Raw genomic sequence first — 7,007 nt, 5'->3', positions numbered from 1 at the left:
TATATATATATATATGTATATATATACATACATACATACATACGTACATGTATATACGTACATATATATATTTAAATACATACATATATACAATTATATACATACATACATTCATACGTACATGCATATACGTACATATATATATGAAAGGTTAAAGCTCACTGATGTGAAGAAAACTAATGAGACCCGAATTAATTCCACCATTTAATACAACCACCAAGCATCAAGGGAAAAAGAGAGGACGCAATATAAATAAACCCATTCTTTTGTACATAAAGAAAGGAAGACATTTGTGAAGTTTTAGAGTTCATGTTGATTTAATGATGATTGAAGTGTGCACATGTATATGTCAGAGACTACTGAAAGTTTATCTGTCCTTAAACTCCCACATATGCACGTACTCTTATACATACACAGACAGAGAGATACACACACATACACATATATATAAATGTATATACACACACTTACACACACACACATGTATGTATACACACATACAAACACATGTATACACATACACACACATAGATAGAAAATCCCACATATATGCACATACACACACAGACACACTTACCTACCTACCTTTACATACATACATACATACATACATGCATACATACATACATACATACATATGAGAATAAGATCATTCATTCTCAGCAATTTATTCTTAAACAATGCCTATAAAGTCCTAACAAAAGAGATCATGAAGCTGTCACTACTATCAGATCTCACAGCTGCAAGCTACTATACATTAGTGCTGTTTCTAACATTGCCGCCAGCAGCCCAGTGAGTAATCCTAATGGATGTGAAAAGCGGAGAAGGGGGGGGGGTGCACTGGAACCATAATAGACCAATGAAAACAATTGTTTATCCCTTGTTTGGGTGCCGGCATTTACATACAATTCTCAGTGAAACCAAACTGTTATTTTCTTTAATGGACATCATGAAAATAAAAAAAGGAAATAATTCACGATTAATTTTTAGAACCTATAACCCTAAATCTTTCATCTCTTTCATGCTAAGTTACTGTTATTTTGCTGTTTCATTTGTCATGAAATTACGGAGAATATTGCAACATTCTTTCTAAGGCAATATTCCCAAGAGGAGCAATCTTTCTATTTTTGTTTTTTCTTCATCATTTGCATTGTTTTACCAATTTTTTGCATTGTTTTCTTTTGTTTTATTGCTTTGCTTTCTTTTCTCCACACTTCCATTTCTTTTGTTCCACTATTTCTGTCTCATTACATCCATTCCACACGTGTATAAATTACATTAGGTCAGACTCCTCTGCCATTTGCTACAGCTTAAATATAGGTTGATCTTTTTTTTTTTTTTAATATCCGAAATAAGTGTTCTGTTTATTATATCATTTACTATCATCAATTCTTACTATTATCATTCATTGATATTACTATTCTAATAATAATCATTGCTGCTATTATTACTATTATTATCATCATAGTTAAAATTACTACATCCCCTAAATACAATTTCAAAACACGTTATAACAAACCCTCTCTATTTTTCAAAAGTCAATAACTGTAAGTCTTGGGTTTTGTTTATTTTTTTTATATAATTCATTCATATTTCTTTTTCCTTTAATCTAAATGATACATATAAGACATGGTATGAATAAACGAACAGATGAATGAGTATGTGCATGTATGCATCTGTGTAAATGGATATTCATGTGCTTGTACATATTCATGTATCTGTCTATGTTAGTGTGTCTGTATGTTTGTGTGCAGCTCCAGACAAATATTCAAAGAATTTAGGCAACAGACAGAATGAGAAATCCTGTCTGATAGAAGAACTATCATCATGCATTTATTATCACAATTGGTCGATCGTCACAATCACATGATATTTATCTAGTCAGCGTATTACTGGGGAGGGGAAAACTAGTGAAGAAACATTAGTGACTAAATCGGTAAGGGCACACACACCAAGAGAACTAAATAATGGTGAGATGTTTGATAAAAATGAAAGATATATTTTCATATAGTTCTGTATACATACATAAGAAGGGGTTTTCCTCCACTTTTCTCAACCTTTTTAGAGCCGTAGAGTAACACAGAATTCATCAACCTTACCAGCATCTCTGTCTCATTGAAAAATCAACAGTAATGAATAAATATCACTAAGTGTTGAATTGAAGTAGTTTCACTCCCCCACTCCCAACAACGACATGCTCTTTTGCATATAGAAAAGGAATGTGCAGCTAACTCCTCTTTCTCTCTCTCTCTCTCTCTTTCTTTCTCCTCTGTTCTCTCTTTCGCTCCCTCCTTTTCTCTTCTGCTTTCTCTCATAAAGCAAAAGAAAGCATAACAGATGTAAAATGTGAGAGGGGAGGGGGTGATGTGATATTTCATTATTGACACCGAGACTTGAGGCCCCATACACATCTACTCCACCATACCGGTGTGTGTGTGTGTGTGTGTGTGTGTGTGTGTGTGTGTGTGTGTGTGTGTGTGTGTGTGTGTGTGTGTGTGTGTGTGTGTGTGTGTGTGTGTGCATGCAATATTTACAGATGTAAAGACAGAAATTGAAAGTACATCTTTCAGGATACTGTAAAATAGATTTTTCTTTCTTTTCAAAAGGAAATCATTTGAAGTGAGAGCTGGTGTATTTTTTTTAATCAATTTAAAATCACACGCACAAACATTTATATGCATGTTAGAAAGTCAATAAAAAGTGAATAAATCTATTCCAGAGATAAACCATAAAGTTAAAAAAACAATTTTTTAAAGTGTTTTTTTTAATTAAAGATTTCTTTTTTTATAACAAAAGGGTCACAAAGTATAGGGAAAAAAAAACTATTTTTGAGAGACACTACAAATCATCTATCAAAATAATACATTATTTCTTATTTTAATTTTACTCATTGAATTTTAATATTCTGACTTAGTTTGTTAAGTCAAACTGGAACATTTGCAATACCTAACTGAAGAAATCCAACTATATTCTATAAATGCTGATAATAAATATAAATTAAAGCATACATCTTCAAAAGCTGCTCTCAGACAAAAAGTAAATTAATTTTTTAAAAAACTGATTTTTGTATAAATTGTTTAGTAAGTTCAGAATTTATCAATTTTATATGTCTACCCTGTTTACAATAGAAACATGTAGATTTATTTTATAGTTGTAGTTCTTTTGTTTTGATTTTTTTACATTACCTCCTTTTTCCCCCAAAAGACACTTAACCCCATTTATTACAATTAACACACAGAGAATGAATAATTATTGTTAATATTCTTTCATTATTCATATGTTGTTTGTGATAGCAACTTGGAGTTTCAGAAAGCTGGAGAACATACTCAGACAGAATGGACAGCAAAAGAGGGTGATGAAAAGAGAGAAAGGGGAAGGTTAGAGAAATATTAAGAAACATTCCAGCTCCTTAACAGGAAGCATTGTCTGCAACAACAGTAATGCAGGGAAATTCCCAGCAGTTAAAATGACAATGGACATTCTCCAATTGAGAACTGACCGACATTGTTGATAACAAAAATGTAAGGATTCCAAATTACTACACACAAATCTCAAATTGAGCATGTGAGAAATTCTTCCTGATACAAAATGTTTTATTTTACAAAACAGAGAAAAAAATATGATGATAACAGATAAAGGTGTTATGTAACATACAAACAAAAATACACTGAATTACACTTATATATTCCTTCTCTGAAAACATAATCCCCATACATACAAGAATGTATACAACCAAAACTTAATAAGAGTATATATAGACAAAAGAGTTTGAGAAGTATTCTTATAAGCCACTGTGTGTGTGTGTGCATGCGCGTGCGCACATGTATGTGTGTGCATACAGATAGATACACACACACACACACACACACACACACACACATTCATCATCATCATCATCATCATCGTTTAACGTCCGCTTTCCATGCTAGCATGGGTTGGACGATTTGACTGAGGACTGGTGAAACCGGATGGCAACACCAGGCTCCAATCTAAATTTGGCAGAGTTTCTACAGCTGGATGCCCTTCCTAATGCCAAACTAATTTGGCAGAGTCAGAATGACTCCAGCACTGGATAAAATGTTCTGAGTTCAAATCCTACAAAAGTCAACTTACCCTCTCATCCTTAGGGATTGATAAAAAAAAAAAAGTACCAATTCAGGGTGGTGAGCTGCCAAAACATTAAGAACATTGGTACTGTTGTATATTGGTATTTGTTCCAACTCCTAACATTTTCAGTTCAAATCTGGTCATAGCCTACACGGGTGATATATTTAATGCATCACTTGGTTTTTTACCACAACCCACTTTATGGCAAGGATTCAGGCCAGCCTTATTGTCTGAAGATAACTACTCTTATGCTCCATCCCACCCACCAATCTCAGAGACCCTGTAAATGGTCATGTCATATTTGAATAAAAGAATTGAAAAAGTCATATATATATATATATATATATATATATATATGTGTGTATGTATGTATGTATCTACTATATATGTGGGAAATTCTGTCTGTGGGTGTGTTTGTGGAGTTGTTAGCTATCGATTTTGATAAAAATTGATACGTGAGTCGAACTTATGTCTGGAAACCTCATGGCATACTCAGATTGTTGAAGAAAAAATCGATAATAGGCCCCCTGGAAGAGATCCTTATATATATCTAATTTTTTATTTTAAAAGCCAAGAGAAATAGCCTATTCGCCCCAGGAAGGGATGCTTATATATAGCCAAGGGAAATAACTCATTCATTTTCTTAAATTATTTGGTAAAAATGAAATTGAGTATGCTTATTTCTTAGTATTTTAACTGTTAGAGTTATTTTCGCAATTTATCCAGTACAACCCTTAAACGAGTAAATAGTATTTTCCTAAGCAATATATATTGGTTATATCGGTTAGTGACTTATTCACAGATATACCAACACTAGTGCGCAAGGGTAATATTCTCTGGAATGCACAAAAGCCCTTTCAAAGTTATTTCTTTGAATTGTTATTGTCTCATATCTGATTAGCCTGTTATTATGAAACATGCTTCACGATTTTAGCATACATACCTTATTAGTATTTCCTCCTAAGTTCCATATACTCTGAGAATGCATTAAAGCCATTTTCAGGGCTACTTTATTTGAATTCTTACTATCAGGTAACTAATTTCATGTTATTACATAACTGACTTCACAATTTGGGTATTCATAACTTATTGGGAATTCCTAAAAACAAGATCCTGTGTAAGACAGTTTGGTATTCTCTGTAAATGCACAAAAACCATTTGTTATGGGCTTAGTGAAACAATTATGAGAACGGAACCAAGGGACAAGCCCCGCTTTCCTGGGAATTACTAAGTATGTCAACTAGTGTATGTATATATATATATATATATATATATATATATATATATATATATATATATATGCACAAAGCATTTTTACATATGTATGCACAAAATACATATATACACTCACACATATATATACATACACACACACGTACATACATACATACACAAACATATACACACATGCATACATATATACAATAGGTTTCTTTCAGTTTCCATCTACCAAATCAACTCACAATTCTATGGTCCGCTTGGTGCTTTAGTAGAAGTCACTTGCCTAAGGTGTCAAGCGGTGGGACTGAACCTCAAAACATGTAGTTAGAAAGCAACCTTACCCAGCAAACACACACTTCACACACAGATATATATGAACACACAAATATACACACATATGTGCATATGTGTACATATACATGTGCATACCTATATATACATATATATGCATATATACATACATGTACATACTTAGATATATATGTATGTATATATACATGTCTAGGTACTGGACAACAACGTAAACAACATGAAATTCGAAAACAATTGTCATAATTGCTCGAAATGTGGAGTAGATAAACAGACGACAACTGATGAGGGGTTGTTCTTTATGTTACTTGTTTTGTTTTCCTTTTGATTCTTTTGTTGTTCACAAAAAAAGTTTCTATTCCATGTTTGCATATTTCATATTGTTTACATTTTATGACATCCTGTACCCATATATGCATATGTATATACATATATATGTAAGTATGTACATATATGTATGTATATATGCAGATTATATATATATATATATATATATATATATATACATACATACATACATACATACATACATAAGGTGTTCATATGGTATGTTGAATTTTTGTTTATTTTTATGTATTTTGACCATACTATACTGATGAGCAGAGGTTACATATTCCTGTAATAACTGTGAAATCATCGATATATAGTTTAGTCTGTTTTTAAGAGGCCAGCTTTGAGAGTTGCATTTCCTCGCGTTCGGTAAAAATGTGTCTATTATGGTAGTTTGACCTTAGAGTCCCACATAGCATGAGGCATTCATGTATAGTAATGCCCTTATATAAATAAATATATTTTGGGGAATAAATGATTTTTCCCTTATGAGGTTTTTTCACACTAGCTACTTGATAAATTCTTGTAAAAAATTTTATCCTATTATTGAATTAATTATATATACATATATATATATATATATATATAAAATGATAAACGTCACCCTTTCAAAGCCTAGCCATGCTCGTGGGCCTGGTTTCCTGGTTTCTATGGCGTATGTGTTCCCCCCACCTAGACGGGACGCCAGACCATCGCTGCTTTACTCAAGAACAGGAAGAAAGAGTAAGAGAAAGTTGGGGTGAAAGAGTACAACAGGGGTCGCCACCACCCCCTGCCAGAGCCTCGTGGAGCTTAGGTGTTTTCGCTCAATAAACACTTACAACACCCGGTCTGGGAATTGAAACCGCGATCCTTCGACCGCGAGTCCGCTGACCTAACCACTGGACCATTGCGCCTCAATATATATATATATATATATATATATATATATATGCATACATACATATATATACATATACATACATACATACATATATATATACATATATATATACATATATAAATACATGTATATACACACATATATATATATATAAATA

General features: G+C 32.6%; 1 protein-coding gene across 7 annotated transcripts in view; it reads right to left on the bottom strand.

Annotated features, from left to right (window-relative positions):
• LOC106880995 (protein kinase C delta type) overlaps positions 1–7,007 on the bottom strand; it is a 135,167-nt gene that overhangs the window by 71,858 nt on the left and 56,302 nt on the right. The window contains exon 1 of one of the 7 annotated variants that reach the window (XM_052966813.1): positions 2,026–2,223. The exons of 5 other annotated variants lie outside the window; for them this stretch is intronic. The gene's annotated coding sequence lies outside the window, so the exon portion shown is untranslated. Of the gene's footprint in view, positions 1–2,025; positions 2,224–7,007 lie in introns of those variants that run through there. One more of the 7 variants, XM_052966799.1, reaches the window with a different exon arrangement.

The sequence above is a fragment of the Octopus bimaculoides genome, chromosome 1, assembly GCF_001194135.2.
Source record: "Octopus bimaculoides isolate UCB-OBI-ISO-001 chromosome 1, ASM119413v2, whole genome shotgun sequence".
Taxonomy (NCBI): Eukaryota; Metazoa; Mollusca; class Cephalopoda; order Octopoda; family Octopodidae; genus Octopus; species Octopus bimaculoides.
The sequence above is the reverse complement of the archived record's forward strand: the minus strand, read 5'-3'. Positions and strand labels throughout refer to the sequence as shown.